The following is a 21,342-nucleotide window of genomic DNA, read 5'->3' on the forward strand; positions in this document are numbered from 1 at the left end:
ACGAACGTTCCGCGATAATCTCGCCGTTGCTCGCCTTCCAAAATCTCGGATTCATCTCCCCCTGTCCCGTAGTTTAATTAAAGATAAAAAGTCGCGTAGCTGAAATTCGTACAGCTCTGCAAGTTCGGATTAACGATCCGTTAAGACCGCGAATTGGATGAAACGATCCCGTGACGGTATTGTTTCGAAGAATTTACGCGATCCGTTCTTCTCGCGCGTTTTATCCGATCGCGGAAAATAATAATTTATCATCGCCGTCACGCTATTTCGATAAACATCGTTGTTGCAGTCGTCGTCGATCATTGAACGACGTGCAACGGCAGATGGAAGCGCGGAAAATGCTGCAAGAACGACTATTCGCTGTGAGAATAACGCGGTTGCGTAGGCAACGTTGTTGCTTTTCCTTGTTCGTTGGAAAGTTAGAAAGCGGATTGGATTTATTTGGATTGGACCAGGCCGTTGCTGCGATTATTTCTTCTTTGCTATTCCGCTCGTTTCTTCCTCGATTCTTTCACGTATTATCTCGCTTCGTTTGTTTCACTCGACGATCCTGAATAATTGCAACGTCCTTTCACACGACTGCCATTGTCGAAATCCTAATTCTAACTTTCCGTTTAAATGTTCTCCGTTTCAGGCGCGCGAGTGACGCGGTTTCCAGATTTTTGGCATAGCGAGGGATATTCGAGACACGTTTCACTCGCGTGTGAAACGATACATCGGAAGCAAAAAAAAAAAAAAAAAAAAAAAAGAATGAAAAATGGTAAAAAAACGCTTACTGTCAGATATGTTTCTCGTCGCTTTTTACGAGGTATATTTATTCTTTATAATTTGATTCATACGTAACTTGGTTGGACGTAGCTGGAAGGAAAAGTTTCGAAAAATATTTGTCCCCGGACGAGCTCGGTTCCCGCCACCCTAACGCGCTATCGCTTTCAGCCCCTGCTGTTTTTACTATCCCATGGTATTTTTTCTATGTATAACTTCGACAGACCAGGCTTAGGGCGACACCGCCAACAGTAAATCGGGCCAAAGTTCCGATCCTCGGTTAGCAACGAAGAAGAAAAACGAAGATGAAAGTAAAACGAGTTACCGGCGAATTAACTAGTTAGCTGTTTTTCACGAGTATACTCGTCACGAAGAAATGGCGATATTTTGTGCTGGGACGAGCCCCGTCGGCAATAAAATTAAGAAATAAAACAGTCATTTCGTGACAAGCTAATTCCGTATGGTAACACGTACTCCGCGTTCGACGAGTATACTCGTCGTCCTTTACATTTCGCCACGCGTTTTAGGTACACACTTTTCAAAGAGGCTGCAACAGCTAACCGGTTAATGATACTCGGGGAACACGCTCTTTCGAAGGTTAAATTATCTGTTCTTGCATCGCGTTTATTCGAACGCAGCATTTCTATTTACGTTTCCGAGTCGTTTCGCACGTGGGTACCTTTTGAAAATCCTCGAAATAATTCGTCAGCAGAGAAGAGGATCGCTTAGCGAAAAAGAAATATATTTTTAATTAAATGGGAACTTTTTCTACCGTTTTAATTAAAAAAAGCGGTTATTTCAGCAAAAAAGCGTCGTTCTCAACGAAAGTATAGCTTTCGGTAGAGCAGGAAATTCTTGTAACGGAAGCAGATTTTTTTAACTTTTTCTTTCAGCCGGAAAGTTTTTTTTTAGTAGGAAATTTTTCTAGTAAAAACGTCGTTACCGAAAACACCGTTTCGCATCGTCATATCGAGCTGATTCTAGAAACAGACAGATACGAGATCCCATCGAAAATGTTCCCACGTAATTCCAAACTATGAAATTGGGTAGAGATTCTTTTCTTTTTCTTTTTTTTTTTTTTTTTTTTTCGAAAAATACGAAGAACCACACATACCGATCCATGTAGATCACGTGGCGGTTTCCTCTGTCACTCGCGAGATACTTGCTACGGAACTGCGAAGCGAAAGAATGACGAGCGTTCGCGTGATCACTGGTCATCGCTTATTTATGTCACTGCGTATCAAGAAACTTAGCCGCTCACTCGATTAATCGAAACAGGGGTTTACATTGAGCGCAGGGGGAAGCATAACGACACACTTTTCTCTATCCACGATGCAACTGTGCGAATGATGTAACCGCCACATCCAAAATAAAACTTTCGATGGTTATAGGTCACAGTGATTAATCGTCATCGTCGTTATTATTATTACTATTCCGTAAGACAAGCTCCACTCGATTATTATCTTTCACTTATCCATTATTTCTATTTCCATTACTTTTCTCCGATCTTAACCCTCGCTTCGTCCGTGAACTCACTTTATCGTTGACAAAGACAAACCATCGACGTAGAATTAATATGGAATTAATATGCCCGTGGATTTCCTCGCAAGTTTCCTTCGCGCTTGCCGCCAAGGAACGAACACAATGTTCGCGCTACGTGGTCAGAGTTAATTTAACCGAACCACCGATTATCAAACAAACGAACGTCGATCGATGCGTCACTAGTCCTCGCAATTCCGTCCAGTTTCTATCCTTCCATTCGCATCCGGTATTCTCCGCACGTCCTCCTTAATCGGCCGCGCCGATCGTTTCGCCAATTTGCGAAAGCCGGTCAAAGCCGCCCGGACGACGTCCAAACGACGAAAAAGGATCGTAGCAAGATTCGTAGCGAGCGAACCGATTAAACTCACAGTCCCCGACGATCCAATTATCCACTGGAAGAGATCCGCGAGATCTTCCAATTTTCAGCCACCTCTCGCGAATCTTTCCGATCCTCGAGATGCAGCTAGCGACGAGCAACGACTATATTCCCTTCGATCCAATTGTAAAATTATCCTGTTCCCTTTTTAAATCCGTCCCCTCTTTTTATATTCCCGACGATTTTACTTTCCACGAAGAGAGTCCTTCTTTTTTGCCCAACAGCCCGATGATCGACGAAACTTTGCCGTTCGTCGGACGGTTGCCGTCTCTTGGACGAAACGAAACGAGTGGACGAACGAAAGCTGCCGTCAGTGCCGGCCTCTGTGCGGTACCACGACGGAGAGCTGACCTGGGTGTCCGTTGGCATCATCATTGGCCGGCTAATGGGCGGTTTCCGTCTCAGGGGATCATGGGATACGCAACGACGGCAATGGCAACGAGGTGGACAACCACGTCATCGGAGATCTCGCGATACTCCTGGGCGTGGAAGCCGAACGGCTTACCGATGCTCCACACTCGGTTTTCCACGCTACACCGTCGGTCGATCAACGTTTCGGCGCCGGTGCACCGTTCGCGCTGACGATCTTCGTTCGATGCGTCGATTTGTCAGCTTTCTGTAAATGTGTGTGTGTGTGTGTGTGTGTGTGTGTGTGTGTGTGTGTGTGTGTGTGTGTGTGTGTGTGTGTGTGTGTGTGTGTGTGTGTGTGTGTATGTTTGCGTGTAAACGCGTCTGTCTATGTATGTAGGTGCGTCGAAGATGCGGAGAATAGATTTCACGTAAATGTATATCCGCGCGAAGCAACGTTCGTTTGTCGAAATCGAATGAAAAATACTACGAGGATCAGATCGATCTTCTTTGACTTGTTAATTCTGCGTGGCATTGGCGTGACAAGTAGACAGACAGACTGTGCACGTCTGTGTATTTATGGAACACCGAGACGCCCGCAAACGTTTAGATTTAATAGCGTTACGTGACGCGAAAATATTAGGCTGTTCCAAAACTTTCATTTTATAAGGTTTCCTTTGATAAGTTTCGTTTTGTAAGGAAATAGTACACATACGACGTTCTTTCTTTTATATTGCTTTACCCATTTATCGTTCTATGGGAACAAAATGGGTCGTAAAGAATTCACTGAAACGATACGAAACAGTAAACGTTGTGTATCCGTTATTTCCTTATAAATAGATCTTCGCGACAAACTAATACATTTACATCGCTCTGTGATACCGTGATACGTTTCTTCATGAATGTTAATTATTAAACAAGTGCAAGTCAATGTACACGTATTTCTCTGACCTATTACGTACTCTATGAATCGCCGGTACATGTACAGGGTGTCTTGCGTAACACGGTCAGCCGACTAGAGGCTGATCGTATGCACAGCAATACGAAAATGTAGAATGTAAGATCTGCTCGAGCGAAACTTGGTTTTCGAGAAAATCCAGTTGAAAAGTTTATCGCGTATGCTTGAACGTGGCTAATTCCGGACCGGAGAGGAGCAAACTATGGATCAAAGGCTATCGTCTATGTCGTATATGAAAATAAGTGGAAAATGTACGGTACAAGTTTTTCGCGAGATCCGTTTCCGAGAAAAATAACTTTGACAATTTATCATTCGCCTGTATTAAATTCTTCAAATTCTATTCTCTTGGCCGTGCAAGGCTTTAAACGGAAAAATTTGATTCCACATTTTTCACTGATCCTCGGGTGTACAATAACCTTTCGCCGATTATTTGCTCGTACGCGATCGACGATCAGTTCGAGTTTAAATAGGCTTGGCGAATTATTACGATTCTTCGAAACTAGATTTCCCCGGTGGAAAGAATTTTATTTTATTTATTATTGTTTAGTCCGTGCCTTTCGCCTTTGAACCAACTTTCGGTTTTACATCTAATTCTCTTCTTTCTATTCTATTGCACTACCATGCAGTTCATTTATAGCGAACTATGAATTATCAACTAATGGCTAAAAACTATCGCAACTTTGGTCTTTAGCCTCCTTCCTGTCGTTTGCCCTTCTTTTCTCTATTATTGCTTTCAGTTCCGCTAAACCTTCTCCAGTTTCGTTTAGCGTTTTTCCTACGTCTTTTGGTCCTCCCGTTATTTCACATTCTTCTATTACGCGTCTTAGGTCTTCTTCTTTCCTTTTGCATAGTCTGCATCTTTTCTCCCCCTCTTCCTTTCAGTATTCCCTTGCTTTGGTTTGGTTTCTGCATCTGAATCTTGCCAGTATTCTTCTGTCCTTCCATTTCATCCTCCCTTCTAAGTACTTTGGTAATTTCTCTTTGGCTATGTTCCTGTAGCGTACGTTATACTTGGATTCCCTTATCCCTTTCCCCCTCTCTTCTGTTTCTCTCTTTCTTCTTTCTTCTATAATTTGGTCCGCTGTCATTCTTTCTTGCTCTTCTCTTGTTTCCATCTGCGTCCCTCCTTTTCTCACCTCTTCTAGTCCCTTCTTTCTCTTTCTTGCTCTTTTCCCTTCCTGACTATTCCCCCATTCTCTCTATCTCTTTCCTTTATGCACTCCTTTACTAATTCCTTTTTTGATTCTAGTGCATTCTCTTCTCCTTTTAATGCTTTTTCTTTCATTTCTATTAATTTGCATTCCTCTAGCAGTATATAATTTGGGGGAAGAATTTTATTCGACATTTTCAATTAATTTTTGCATGAAAAATCACCCGGTGGTCCCGGTTGACCACGCTATGCGAGCCACCGTCGAATGCAAATGTACTTCGAAATGTCGAATGCAACTTCCGCATTTACGAAAAAGCACGAGAAAAATTTGAAGCGCCGACTATCGATCAGTTACTTTGCCTTTGAGGATAAATGTCCGACTGCTATGTCGAAGAAAGTTTTGCAAGATCGTATAAAATATATTCCCGCGAGGAATGGAATCAAGACGATGAAGAATTCAATAAGAAATAGCGGCCACGAAAATACGTATAAGATAACGTTAGGGCGACGTGAATTCGAGCTATCCGTTTAAATTGCTTTTCTGTAAACGTTCGAATATTTCACGAGCATTAAATATTATTTACGGTTATTATCCCGTTAGTTGGGAACATTCGTTCGAACGTCTTACGTGCGTTAAAAACATTCTATGAGGCTATCTTTTCGTTAGTTAGAGCGACGCACGCGATTGTCGTTTCAGCGCCATATATTCGTATTAAACAAATACGTACGGGAATAATTTAAACGCTGACGTGAGATTAAAGGTTGTTGAGGGTAATCTGACATTTCGCAGTGTCGCACGCAATATCTGCTCGCAATGTGCTCGCCTGCGCCAACGTCAACGACCGAATTCTTTTATTTCCAAAGCGTTTCCATTATTCGTGGTGTTTTCGTTAGGAGAAAAAAGCGTAGGAAAACGAATGTAAAAAGGGGGGAATATAGGAGGAATAAAAGGCCGCGAAACAGGGTGGAATAAAAGGCGGGAATATAGGCATTACACACGAGTATTGGACGATAAAGAAAACTAAAGGCAGATGCGTTTAAAATTTGGATCAACGTTGAAAGCTTGCCAGCGTGCTGCGAGTTGCAATATTGAGGCGTAACAGCGCGCTGCGATATTCAGTTGTGGCGTACAGTTTTAACAACCAGATATATTATTGAACTTTACTATACGTTGCCACGGATTAGGAAATGGAATTGTCATGAATTATATTATTAACGAATTACGTTAAATCGTATTCGGCCATAATGGCCGAATAAAATACCAAACAGCGAAATATTGCGTTGTACTGCTAACGAAGAAGGAGAAATATGAAATTCTAATAGGTAATAAATTATGCACAACGAGCGGCTGTTAATTCGATGACGATAATACCGACGATACTATAAAATTAGTAGAATAAGCGGAATATTAAAAAAGAAGCGAAATATCACACGCTCGCGGCTTGAATTCTGATCTCGATCGACCTCGATCCTGCCGCAAATACAATTACCGTAAAATGTATTCGTCGCAACGACAGAAGCGACTTATCTCTTCTTTATTTCCAAGTAAACTGTTGGACGGTTTCTAAGGGGGTGAGTGCATTCGTAGAAATCTTAAAGGCGAAATCTCGGCTTAATTGATATTAAAAGCGGCAACGATAACGGGAAGAAACGCGCGGAAGAAAAGTTGAAGGAAAGCGCGGCGATGGAGGAAATTTTATTCGTCAGTTTATCGGAGTCCGCAAATTTACCGCGTCCAGCTAATTTTCGTCACGAAAACTCTCTCGACCCGCCGGCTTCTGTCGCGTCATTCCTTCTTTTTCCCCCTGCTTTACATAAAATAACCGCTTTGAAACTACCCGCGGCGCACGGTAACGAACGCAAGAAAAGGGACGAGGAGAGAGAGAGAGAAAAAAAAAGGAGGAAGCAGAGTAGAAGGAAATGAGAGAAAAAGAGGAAGGAGAACGAAGCCGGTTAACGGCACAAAGGCGAGTTTCCATGGAGCAGGGTGAGAATGGAGAACCACACCTTACCTTCTGCCAGCCTGTGCCAGCGACCCTGCCCTTCTTATCGTAATTGCGACTCGCGGTGATCGATCGTTCGTCTTCGCGGCGCATTATCATGCGCGTCGGCTTGCTTCCATCGGAAAAATTCTCCTGGTCGTCGGAGATTCTACCGCGCTAATTGAATTTACAGAGGGAGGTCGGACTGTCGTGTCGAGTGGAAAATTCAATTCGACGCTAAAGGTGCTTTTATCCTTCCCTCGACTTCCATTCGAACGCACTTACCGGCCGATCGACCGACCACGACCGAGGTGAATCCCATTTTGGTCGTCGCTACCGGTTCACAGGGAATCAAGAAAGAAACGAGAAGAAGATAAAGGACGGTGATTCGTTCTGGATCTCGGCTTTGAAACGAGCGACGCCAACGATTCCACGTTCTTCCTCCATGTTCAACGTCCGCTTGCTGCGTATTGCTATTGGGCTGGCAACTATGTGATTGCGGATTTTCTCATTAGATGGTATCGACAAAGTCCGCAATCACTTGGTTGCCAAGCCAATGGAACTAACTGTTTTTTTTTGCTTCACGGCGTTTCGAAAACCCATTCAGCTGGACAATTCGCGCGACAGTGTCTCGATCGCCGACGAAATTAAAGAAACTGTCGCGTATCGGAGGAGGTTCGACGAGGAGGAACGCGAGACTAGTACGGTGGACCGAGACGTTTCGGAAATGGAAAGCTCATGGAAGAGGGAATCGTTGAGAAACATTCTACTTGGAGGAAGAGGGAAAGCAGAGGGTGAAACTCGAAAGGTGGCTAATAATGTGGTTCAGTGGACACGAACTACATTCGTCTGCGAAAGTCATTGAGCTTCTGTTTCGAAACGACCGACAAAACGATAGGATCTGTTTAATAACGAGCAAGGAACGATTTTATGTCCGACTTCTCGATAAAATTGTACCACTGACGCGTACATAATTATTTTATAGATTCGACGAAAATAATTCACGGTAACATGCAGATGCGATATAATTCAGTGGGATTGAAATTTTCTTGGAGATTCCAACGAAGCGTCTTTGTCGAACTTCTCGTCCGCCTTGGAACTATAATAATCTTTATGCTGCATAAACTTCCGTGCAAGTTCCACCGCGGAGAATACGCGTTTGTTAGAGCATGTTAAACTCGGTGACCCAATTGCAAACTATCTGCGACCAGGCAACGCACCGACTCCGTCCTTATGTCAAATTACGCTAACGTAAATTTAGTCTGGCTCGGTTCTGTCAGTCGTTAAAACCTTTAAGGATGCTCCTGTCGTACAATTAGATAACGAGCCCTTTTCGACCACCGGAATAGTCGACATCTTGTTGGATTATCCCAAAATTTGTATCGGAATATGTTTGTCGAACGTTGCGATGCTCTTGTCTGTTGTCACGTGACTACATCCCTACAGAAGCTTTCCTATATTTAGACGAAAAAAACTACCTCCAAGACCAAAATAATATGCCAATAATCTATCACATGAAAAGAAAAATAGGGATCAAAATTATACTCTACGAAGAAAACTTAAATGGACAGACCGCAGACACTAGATGGAGATACAATATGACCCTCTCCCTCTGAAAGGCACTAAAGACAAGCACAGAAAAAGCACAAAAAAATATTGGTGGATACCGAATCCATAATAAAATAAGAGAGAAAACCATTAAACCGACAGAACTCAATTCTGCCCCCGTATAACACAGGCGTGAACATTGTAAATATTGTAAATTTTGTAAATAAACCTATTTAACATCCCCCTCCCTCTCATCCCGCCCCTCCCCAAAGTTACACAGCACCCAAAAAGCAGACTACCGAAGCGTCCTGTTTTGCGACCAAGTTTTCAGGACAGAAAAAACAACTAAAAACGAAATCGCATAAAAGCTCCGCTCCCCAGCGGCTTAAATCCAAAGAATATATTAAAACACAAAAAATATAAATGTACTTTTGCTTAACACATCTTATCAAAATTCATAGTGTATTGTGAATACCCAAATGTATTAAAATGTATCTTGGTCTAATAAACGTTATTTAAAAAAAAAAAAAATCTTGTCTGTTGTCACAAAGCTGACCGTATCTTCTTGTTCTCAATATCTTGTCCGAATTGAATCCAGCGGAAATTCCGCATCGGTTTTCTAAATTTGTACATTTTCGAACCTTACGATTTTCAAGCTTGCAAATTTTTGAACGTTCCAGTGTTCGAATAATCAAACTGTCGGGTCTTCTTGTATCTTCTAACAATACTTGTCAAGCAACTACTATCCTCCTATGATAATACGAAAGAATCTTGCGCGCAAAGGGATTGCGACAAGGGTTTCCAATAGCGGCCATTATTTTACACAAGATTTAACGAGTACTTCGCGATTTCAATCTCGCTCAACAGCGATCTTAACTCCGCGTAAATTTCGGTAATTTAACAAGTGGAGCGAACGCTCAGTTAATGGTAAATCGAAACGTCTCGGGGAACCATTTCTCAGAGACGCGGTGAATAATTTCGTTCGCGAGGAACAGTCGATTAATGCAAGCATTTAACGCTAACATTATCAAGCCCGGTCAAATGGCTGGTTTCAAAATTGAATTTCAAAATTCATCGTTATTTCTTTCGTTCGTCCTAACATTACGTTGATTCTTATATTAAACAAACATTGAGACTAAAATTGAGACAAAAATTGCAGTTAGACGAACGAGAGAAATAACAACGAATGTACAATTTTAAATTAAACATTGAAATCGGTCATTTTTCACCGGGCCTGGTAAAGTTAGTCTCAAACAACAAGTGGTCCCAGCCGTTGACTATAATGTGTACAATGCGCGTGTGGATATAGAGGGGGTTGGTAACTGATGGTACAAGCGGAAAGGGGGTGATTCTACGCGAAGAAAGAAGTCGAAAATATAGAATAAAAATTTAAAAATTTAAAAATTTTTAAAAATTTTTAAAATAACGTCAATCGAGAAAAAAGAAGTCAAAAATATAGAATAAAAATTTAAAAATTTAAAAATTTTAAAAATTTTAAAAATTTTAAAAATAACGTCAATCGAGACAACGATCTACAGTGAGATCCGTTATAACGAGACGTACCGAGCGAAAATTCAAAGTCGATTTTCTCGAAAACGAAGTCTCAAACGAAAAATTGTTATTCTATATTTTCGACTTCTTTTTTCGCGTAGAATCACCCCCTTTTGTACCACCAGTTACCAACCACCCTGTATATGCGGCGTGGAAACCGATCGATTCGCTTCGATTCTCGTTGCTCGGTTTACGTTGTTTGAACGAACGATGACGCGAGAAAATGATAAAATAATACAATTCGTCTGAAGGGATGCTTCGTATACGACCGAGTAACGTTCGCGCTTCCGTCGAATTTTCCTGCACACGCGACACGTAATTTTTTTTACCACCAAACGTACATTTTGAATAAATTTAATTTTCAATTTTTATTGGAAGCCGTCGTTTTCTTTTGCAACTGTTTCAAGTTATTGTGAGATTGCTGTTTCATATACATACACGTTTACGTGATACTCGAAGGCGCGAGAAATGCGGAGAATTTAGGTAACACGGGCAAACCATAGAAAGCGTCGAAACTGTAGAAACCAGTGTAATATTTCGCCAAGTAAAACGACAAAATTCTCTACCTAGGTTCCATTTTCCTCGTTACATTTATACAAAAACATGAATTTGCATAATTATCCGCAGTTTAATTATCGTAAGTGGGCACGCTTCTACAAATGAAGACTTCTCGCGGTTCTTTTTTATACGTAAACGTAGGTATACGTTCTCCGTTACGTGGTCTGTAAAGTATTCTTAGCTGTCGTTTTTTTCTTTCTTTTTAATCCTTCCCTGAAGAAACGTTGATCGAGTTATTAAAAATTCCAACGTGTTTATTCGTTGCACCTATTTTGATCGGAGAAAGAGCACGTTAAAACGGAAACGGGCAAGAGAAGGCACATCCAGCGTTTCTGCGAGTTGCAGAAAACTACGATAGCTCTTGAAACTGGAAAATATTCTATTAGAATAAGTGTGTTACAGTTGTAATTCGATCGAAAATTTCCTGATGAAAATGTAGATAGTGCGGGTCTGTTAAACCGGAAAGTTAGACCGCTCGATCATCGAAATTGTTCATATTTACGAGGGTTCAACGATATCCGTTTATTTTGTAATTACGCGGCCGGTATAATTACCTTGATCATGCTAGTTGTTAATATCACAGGGACAAACGGCTCGACCAACTAATTTCATAGAGTATTACCGTTGCAATTACGATATTCATGGAATTACGAATACGTCCAATCTAACCCTTCTCGATCAACGTTCCACTTGTCAACAGATTCCTCAAACATCAGGAACGCAATGTCGATACGATGCAACATCTTCAACTTGTGGAAACCGTGGATAAAGTTAAATTTTAAGAGAAAGTTGCACGCACGTTCAAACATGAAATATAAATGTTTTTGGGCTTCTACCTTTGACGATTATTCTGAAAATTCTTTGAGCAATTATAAATTTCACGTGTCGTTTTTATTCATCGTGTTTATCTCCTTTGAAAAAGTACATTTCCATCAAGTTTCCATTCAGAATTCCAATTATTCAGGCGCACAGAAACGAAAAGCAAATCAACCTTCACCCGACCACCATGCTTTTCAGTCTGTAAATTTTCAAATTAAAAATGCCCCGAAACTTTCTCCCCACTCGGCAAGTAACTTCGAGTAAAATGAATAATTACGAATGTTTAATATTTCTCGAACCTAACACCGAACACTGAATACTTTACTAATCCTATTAGCTATTAATTAGTAATATAGCGTATATCGATAGCAAGATTAATAATGCTGACTCATTAATGGCACGAATAATATATTTTATGGACGTAGTGATGAAGGTATCTGTCGTTTTCTAAGACATTTGTCGTTTAATGAGAAATACCGAATATCTTACACAATTAGGCTGCCGGCAATTATGGAAATTCGTGAGAAGCGCAATTTAAGAAATGATCCGAAAAGTTTCTTTCCTTTTCTAAAGAAATGTGACGGTGGTGCAGTTGGAGCTAGGTGAAAAGGGAATGAGCGTTTCGTCCCGAGACTACCGGTGGACTCGTCGGTAAGGCTATGCCCGGTAGTTTCTGCCATAGACGTAGAGGGAGTCTCGCTAGGTGCGGTATTTGTATCAATCGTCCGTATATTCGACCGCTAGCGAGATAGACAGACTCGTCGTCGTAGCCCTCTGGTGTTGGCGGTTGGTACCCGCGGATCGCCCGGGAGGTGTTGCGCCGCGTTGATTCCTCGACCTGTCGGCGTCCTATTGACACCGATCCGCCACAGAAATAATGAATGCACAACATTATTCGTTTTATGTTATTTTATCGAATTACGTATGCTCCATTGTGTTTTATCAAAATAAAGACACAACGTTTGACAGATTAGGTTTCGTGTTTGTATAAAGATGCATCGTTGTGAAAGACGTGTCTGTAAAAGAAAGACACTTTTCGGACAACCTAACGCTACAACAGGCGTTACGCTTCCGACATACGTCTACTTTTCTCACATTGTACGCGTTCTATGCGTCTTTACGTTCTCAAACTTCTCGTAAACGCGTCAAACGTCCACTTATAATACCCACGCGTATTTCCAGATTTCATGCGAACCTGATCGACATGATCGCGATAGTCAAGCTCCGTAACAGTGTTAATTTTCAAAGTGTGTCGCGTAACGAACATTTTTCCGTGTCGTATCTCTAAAAAGCGTCTACGAACGTTCGAATATTTTCGTTGGTCCGTGTGCTTTTTACTAGCTCGTTGCATCAAGAATTTCGATTTTCTAATTAGATTCTGCCACGGGCAAGAGCCAACGATCGGAGCAAGCTTAAAAATAGTCAGCGCCCGTGGAAAACGTAACGAAGTTCCTGCATCGTTGGATGCAATATTTAGCGAAATCGGCGAATGCTAGCAGCGGAAAAATCTTTTCACGGAGCCATGAATACTTCAGTCGCATCGACCCGCGTCGAAGATTCCAAGTTGCGTCGGAACGAGCACGAAAAGAAGAACAAGCAAAGCCAGAGAAAATCGGACAGAAGGAGCAAACGAAGAAACGAGAACGTCGGTTCGTTAGAACACGAATTTCGAGCGCGAAGTTTCCAGATTTTTGCTTAGAAACTCGTTTCACTTGGTTTCAGCGTGAACGTCTAACGTTTCTCGATTAAAACCGTTAATATGTATTTTATATTCCAGGAATCTGATATCTTCAATACGACACGCCGAAAGATATCGTTTCGACAACGCGAGAGCGAGGTTTTCGTCCCTTTCTTCGGATCAATTTCGCTCGTGCTCTTTGCGTTTTAGCAGTTTCTTAAAGACGGTTTATCAATTTTTCACGAGGAACTTTCTTGGAAGAGGCAACAGACTCGAACGCGATTTCTTTGCTCGGCGTAAATCTTTCAAGTTGCTTCTGAAAAATTATCCTCCCGAATTCAAGTACTCGTTCGAAGATTCTTTTTTGAGATCTTCACGAACGAAGCGGTAAAACGTCGCCTGTTCGAGTTTCGTCGATCGTTCGATTCACCAAGCCACGAAACAGCGCCTAAAGCTCGGGCAAACGTTCCCACAGCCTCGTCAATTTTACCCTCCGGTTAAACTTTCATCGGTTCGTTTCTAAATAGCTCGCGGATCCAGCGAATCCATCGATCACATGGTCGTTCTACATTTTCATACCGGTTTGATGCAGATTTCGCGTCAATGATGTTCTACGAATCGCGATTCGCTTGGTCGACGTTGGCACGTTACACTGGCTCATTATCTCGTTGTGGTTTGCGGCTCGTTTATTATCTCGTTACCAATCGGTCGCTTAAGTTCCATGTAAACTACGATAAAGTTTGGATGTTGGTCGTTTGCCGGCGAGCTCGTGGAACGACCACTTAATACGGAAAACTTGCAGCCTCTAATCAGGCTAAAGTATTTCCAAGCTAAATATTACAGGAAATCGCTGTTTAATCGAATCAACGAGTTTCGGTGCGAGCAACGAGGCGAATATAAAACGAAACGACGAGTGTACCCTGAGAAGCATATAGCTTGAATTGTCGCGTATTTTTCCAGCGATTGGAAAAATTCGAAAGGTCGGTGGGAAAGTTCGTTTTGATTTACATTTCCATTCGATATACCTTTTACCGAGTTACATAGGTGCCATTTTCTTCCACGATCATTCTTCATCATTCACGCCACTTCGATATTCCATCGTTGCACAATCTCTCAGGTTTTAATACGATTTTTTACCAAATTCTTTAAAACTTGCAACGAACTTTCCGAGCCAGCAATATAGTTAGATGCATCTAACGTACTGACGATGGTTTCGTATTGTTCAGACGCAAAGACGCATTCGTAACAGTTTCTTTATGCCATCATTGCTTTTTTTACTGTTTTATTCGACAGTAGTTAACATTTTTCATAAGATACAGCACGAAATATCTAAGACGCGAACGTGTTAACGATCCCACGTCGTGGCAGAAACGAGTGAGAGAGAGAGAGAGAGAGAGAGAGAGAGAGAGAGAGAGGAACGACAGAAACGAATTTCATCAAATTTTTAACGCACCTGTGAGTTCGCGTTTTAATTTGTAGCAAGTTCCAATCGATTCCTTTCGTTTCTACGTTCGTCAAACTCTTCGCGATTCTAATTAGAACTTTGACTCTGCGGTTTTATCATATTTTAATCGCTTTAAAAGTAGCAGTTATGCTTCGTGGTAAACACGATGAAATATTTCCACATACGGCTCTCCTCTAAATAACGAACAAACAAACGGACCATTTTTTCCACTGTCCGTCAGCATCGTATTAGGTTGTCCGGAAAGTGTCTTTCTTTTACAGACACGTCTTTTACAACCACGCATTTTTCTACAAACGTAAAAGCCAATCTGTCAAACGTTGTGATTTTTATCTCGATAGAACAAAATGGATCGTACGTAATTCGATAAAATAATATGAAACGAAAAATATTGCGCGTCCATTATTTCCTTGTAAAACGAAAGGAACTTTCCGGACGACCTAATGCTTTCGATCAGCGAAATATAATCATGCGGTAACGATACTATCCGGCGAATATTAATCAATTACTCCGTCGCGTGTCTCTCTTTAGCCGAAAGGGAAGGAATCTGACGTGGAAATAAATTTCCTCGAGTCTGTCACGTCGCAGAGGTTCTTTCGCGTTTAATCCGCGGCTTTTCAACCGTTCGAGACGTAGGTGACGGGAGGCGAAATTTAATTTCAGGGGAACAGTCTCGAAGAGGCTCCGACATCTTCGGTTTTAATTGCTCAGCGAGAGGCATCGATCGATGGAGAACGTGACGATAATGTTAATCGATGAATCGTCGCGCGTCTCCAACGACTCGAACGTATGGCAGCATCGAGACATTTGCATCGATCTTTTATTCATGCGAGTTTCGTTCGAAGGAACACGCGATCAAGCCGAATTATTCGTAGATTCGTCCATTCTTTTTCCAATTTTATGCTCGTTCGCTGTGGCTTCGCCGAGAACAAAGAAAGAGTCCGACTTTATGGTAGTTCGAGGTATTACAAATCTCGATCTCCATCAAGATAGATATTATTAATAGTACGAATAGTAGAAATACTTCGGGTACGAGTTATTGTCGGAGAAATAGTTTGAATAAATACCATTACGTTAATACGCGTGCATGTACATGTATAGTTTATTTTCCAGCGAAGCATCAGGTTCTCTACCATTAAATTCCGTCGTATCGTCGATCATGAAACGCGTTGAAGAAAAAAGACGTTTGTAGATCGCGTATGCTCGATGTTGAAGAGATTTATAGCTGCAAAAATACCGAAACCTCGCTGCTTTAAAACTAGAGCTACCACATCAGTCAAATTGACTGGTTCTACAATTTTATTTTCAAATTTCTACTTCGTGTTATATCTTTTCCCCGCAATGATGTAATGGCTTTCGCAGCGATAATTAAAAGAACGATATAACGCGCGGAGCAACCCTTTAACGCTTTATTCGTACGTTATTCGGGATATTTCAACTGCGGTCTTTCTATCGTTCTTACGTTACTCGGGTTTAAGATGGAGTTCGGTGAATTTGAATAGACGAGAACAGACGTGAAATATTCCTTATGAAAAAATAAGAATGAAATATGCGATAAAATTTGCTCATTTAACACTAGAACTACCACACCACTCAAATTGACTGGTTTTACAATTTTATTTTCAAATTCCTGCTTCTTCTCCCGCAATGATGTAATGACTTTCGCAACGATAACCAAAAGAATAATATAACGAGTTTTATTTTGTTTTTTACGTATTCAAACTGAAAATAATTTTGCATCAAGGCTACTTATACCAATACCAGTGAGAATGACTGGTACTCGTCGAAGTGTAAAAGGGTCCTGCAATCTGTTCATCGAACCCTAATTAACCAGTTTCCTCGTTTTCTACAACTTGTCACGCGTTTTTCAAATTCTTGCTGCGTATCGTTCGATACGACGATATCGGTTATCAGGAAAATTCCGGATCGATCGCTGGATCGTTAGATGCTAACACTAGCAATACCACACCAGTCAAAATCGCTGTTTCTACAATTTTATAAACCCTCGTCTAGGGATGATAGTCCCAGATGGATTAATAATACCAAAAATGTACTACATAACATGGAATTGCTTCTGTAAGAAGGTAATAAATCAATAAATATAAAAATATTCCATTACAACGTGTTTTTTAAAGACCAGTCAAAAGTCATTTTCACTGGTTTTGGTAGAAACAGCTTCGTTCTAGTGTTAATATTTGTACGCTCCTCGATTTGGAAAATGTAAATTCATCATTTTTGGGAAGATTAGAAGCATCTCTTATCTAGTCTGCCTGATTCGTTTTATAAATTTTTAGAAATTCCCAATGCTTGCGACTCACGTGAAAGTAAGAAAGTACGCGAAAGAAAAATGTGAAAATGGAAAGAATCACGCGTATTCGTACCATTTTATGCAATTCAATTAATAAATTCCATGATAGGTCTGCTGTTGATGAAGAATCTCATATATCGTGTCACGTTAATACCAGTCACTAGATTTGCATAAATTGCAATAACCTATATTCCAACTTACCTCATTAAGTTATTAATCTCGCGTTACCAGCGATCGTAAGATGTACGCGAGTTAACGATATTGCAGCGTTTAAGTAACGTGATCGCCATCCGACCGTCTTGTTAACTCTGATCTGTTGAAATTACTTTTTGGATATTCCTAGCTATTTTTATCGCGTTCAGATTGTAAGAGCCGCATGGAAGAAAGGAACACGGCAATAAATATAAAACGTTTCGTCGTAAATCACGTATTTCCACGATGGAAACTAGTTCACGACTAGAGAACGATTGATCGATACTTTTTCAACGTGGAAATAAAAGTTGGCCGAACGTTACTTTATCATTTTACATCGACTCGTATTCGCTTTGAAGTCGCAGACAACGTAACAACTTCCGAGAATGCGATCGATATTTCTTCGGTTAAAAGACGAATTAAAGTCATTTCAACGTGTCGCTTTTCATATTCGTTTGCGAGCTAAGAACACAAAGTTTCAACGACGATGGAAAATCGAGACGTAACGGCTGTAACGCGTCGCTGCTGAAATAATCGAGAGTTCAAATGGAACTACGATAAAGTTCTGTACACGCGATTGTACACGTTCGTTTGTTTAAAATCATCATTCCTATAATTTCCTATTTTCAATCTATTCTCGGAAAATGAAATCTGAACGTAATTAACATCGCTGCAAATACGTAGACTCGCACGGTTTCGCTGAAAATTAAATCGAGCAAACGGATCAATTTTTCATTCGATAGAAATTCCACGACGATTCATTTCTCGAAACTAACGTTCATTCCACCAACATATTCGATTATTTAAAATTGGACTTTCTTCGTTCTCCTCCCTGCGAAATTGTATCACGCCGGCGCCACTATTCTTATCTGGAAATTCTTTGACGTCAGAATTTTAACGCGGGCTTTTCAAAATTTCATCGGTCCGAGGGTATTACGATCGTACACTCGCTACGTTCGCGTATAAAATTGATTTCGCCAGTCTTGTGCTTCCAAACGTACTCGAAATAATCTTAGAAAGGAAGTTTCAACGTCTATCGGATACGAATGAAACGTAAGCTTCTTACGAATAGACACGTAACAGGTTCAAAAGAAGGAATTTTGTTGGGAAACGAAACGACAGCTGGAAAATAACAACGAAGGGAAAGCTAGGCTGCGGAAAATGCACATGGGAAATATCGTGACGCTGCGGCGTCGTCCCGTCTCGTGTATTTTCGTCGGGCCGCCATAGCTTCCCGTTCTAATTACAATGGCTCGCCTCTAAATTAACACTTGCATTGTTTATACGCCATCGAATGAACAATGCAACTTCTGCGATGCAATCTCAGTGGAGACTGGTTGTACACCGGCCTCGTTTTACGACAGCGGCTGTTTTTTGATCCAGCCGTGAGAAATTGATTCTCAGATTTGCTTCGTCAAAGGCAAAAATATCTCACTTTCCTTTTTTTCATTTGTTCGTCACTGCTGTCGAAAGTAAGAATTTTCGGACTTTTCAATTTTTCGATCTTTGAATCTTTAATCCCTGGATTTTCAAGCTTTTAAACTTTCAAACTCTCCAACCTTCAAACTTGTGAATTTTAATACCATCGATTTATCGTTTCTCCTTTCGAAGATTCGAGGTTTTAAACCTCTGAATTTTTCATCCTCCGGATCTTCGAATAATCGAAATTCTCAATTTTATTTAAATTGCCAATTTTCTAATATCCTAAAACCCTTCGATCAAACATTGATGTAACGCTACATGGACAGTGGAATTCGCTGCTAACGCTCTAATTACCCTAACGGTGCACGCGAATTATCATTCTCAAATAGAAACCAGATTCAACGACTAAAGTACCGGCAATTTCTTTATCTGCATGTATATTTCATTTCCGACATCCATAAAAAGCGACATGTCGGAGGAATTGTTTCGCTTTGGGGATTTCCGATAAGAGGCAAGGGACATTTTCCTTCCCTTATCGATTTTTACAGTTATTCGTGCCACTGGAATTTACGATTTTCATCTGGCGGAACGGTACTTTTGATGCCATGAAAAGATAAGCAAGCTAGAAAGTTGCAGCCAGGAGACTCGAATCTCTGGCTTGTTTCTCCATCTATGCGTTATTCATCGGGCTTATTAAGGAAGTTATTCGTAAAATATCCAATCCCGTGTGTGCTCTGGAAATTGAACTTTTCGAGTTCGTGTTACTGTCCCAATGTAACGAATTGTAACGTTACGTTATTTTACTCGGCAACTTCGCGAACCCCAAGATTCGAAACGCGTGGAAATTGAACTTTTCGAGTTCGTGCTACTGTCCCAATGTAACGAATTGTAACGTTACGTTATTTTACTCGGCAACTTCGCGAACCGCAGGATTCGAAACGCGTGATTGCCGTTGCAAAGCTGAAGATTTCCAAACGACACGCGTGTCCAGACGTACGCTGAAGGTGGAGAATTGAAACGATATCTGTAATGGTGAGAAACGCGGCTAATACTAGCGATACTGGTGGTAGTGATTAATAGCGATTAAATAATAGCAGCAGTAAGGTAGCCATAAATTAAGGGGGTATTTTGGCCTAGAAATTTGAAAAAATCGAAATTTTTTTTTCATATTTCCAAAGTTTAGACATTCGAGAATATGCGATTAAAAGGATTTTTCAAAATTTCAATTATTTTATGAGTTACAGCCATTTTTGTGACGCAGCATCTGCTCCGGTCCAATGAACAGTAGACGGTAGACGTAGTCCAAGTAAACTTGTCTGAAAACTTTAAACGCGTTTTTCTCGAAACTACATTTCTCGAGTTGGCGTGCACGATATCTCAAATTCTAATGAACCGATTTATTTTAAATTTGATCTGAATATTCCTTATATACTCCTCTATCGTCCGGACCACGCTCAGCTCAAAATCTTTAATATTGCTATTTTTTAAACGTTCGGAATTGTCAAAGAAACGCGCGAAATAAGAAATTTTTTTTTCAAACGGCCGTCATTTTGTGAAAAAATGTTGTATTGACTTTTCCAAGGTTCGGACGATAGCGGCATCCATACTAATTAAGAATCCGTTCCCATTTTTCGTTTCGGATGACCAGAGGGGTTGATATCATGCACGCCACGACACCCCATTTTTTTGGCAGCACCCACTTTGCCAGCTCGTAACTTTTTAAATATCGAGTTCTTTTTTTCAGTGATTTTTTTACGTAATCTCGAAATATCAATAAACAAATGCTAAAAAGAAGGATAGCAAAAATATTTTTTGTTTCGCTTGTACAGAGCTTCAAAAATCGCCCGAAATTCATGCCTCTAGACCAGAATACCCCCTTAAAGTAACAACAAAAGTAACAAAAGTAACAAATTGACGAATCGCTATGAACCTCGAGTTAATTCGTCCAACGCGGTATCGTCGATCGGTCAACAGTCAACCGCAGAGCGTAAAACGAACAAGTTGGAACGTGGTTCACCAAGACGATGCAAGACCACGCGTGTCGATCGTCACGCGACAAAGATTGGTGCAACTTGAATGGGATGTTCCAGCCCATCTACCATGTTCCTTCGATCTTGCACGCTCAGACTATCGCTTATTCTGCTCGTTACAAAACTACCTCGACGATAAGAACTTGTCCCCTTTGGGAGATTGGAAACGCCAGTTCGAACGTTTCTTTTCCTCAGAGGACTAAGCAATTGTACGTCGATGGAATAACCAAGTTACCACGAAGATGGCGAAATGTCATCGAAAGGAAAGGCGCATGCATTGCTCGGAAACAATACGCGTAAAGGAGAAAACGCGTGCTTCGATTTGGAAAAACGGAACGAGCTTTGTTCGAGCTTCAGTCGGAATTTCTAAATCGAAGAAACGCAATCCGCAGTTAATCAATTGGTCGAGCAATCGCATTTATATTTTTATATCACGCTTCTCTGTGTTAACGATTCGTTTTCCGCTCGTTCATACGGTTTTATTCCCATTTCGTTGCTCTGTTTTACGAGATTAAACCGTACGCCGAAGCGCGCTTCGGATCGTCGATAATTTCCTCGAGTATTTTCTTTTTCAAAATGAAATCGAGCAAACGTGGGACGTTCCGCCGAAGAATATTTCAATTTCTTGTACGCGTGGCAGACGTTCGTTGCGC

At 41.0% G+C, this 21,342-nt stretch overlaps 1 protein-coding gene across 2 annotated transcripts in view; it reads right to left on the minus strand.

Annotated features, from left to right (window-relative positions):
* The window catches only part of LOC126871440 (chondroadherin-like protein), a 172,174-nt gene that overhangs the window by 13,412 nt on the left and 137,420 nt on the right, over positions 1-21,342 (minus strand). Inside the window, exon 1 of one of the 2 annotated variants that reach the window (XM_050630282.1) lies at positions 1,880-2,918. The exons of the other annotated variant lie outside the window; for it this stretch is intronic. The gene's annotated coding sequence lies outside the window, so the exon portion shown is untranslated. Of the gene's footprint in view, positions 1-1,879; positions 2,919-21,342 lie in introns of those variants that run through there. 2 annotated transcript variants of the gene reach the window in all.

Source organism: Bombus huntii, chromosome 11, assembly GCF_024542735.1.
Source record: "Bombus huntii isolate Logan2020A chromosome 11, iyBomHunt1.1, whole genome shotgun sequence".
NCBI classification, from domain to species: Eukaryota; Metazoa; Arthropoda; class Insecta; order Hymenoptera; family Apidae; genus Bombus; species Bombus huntii.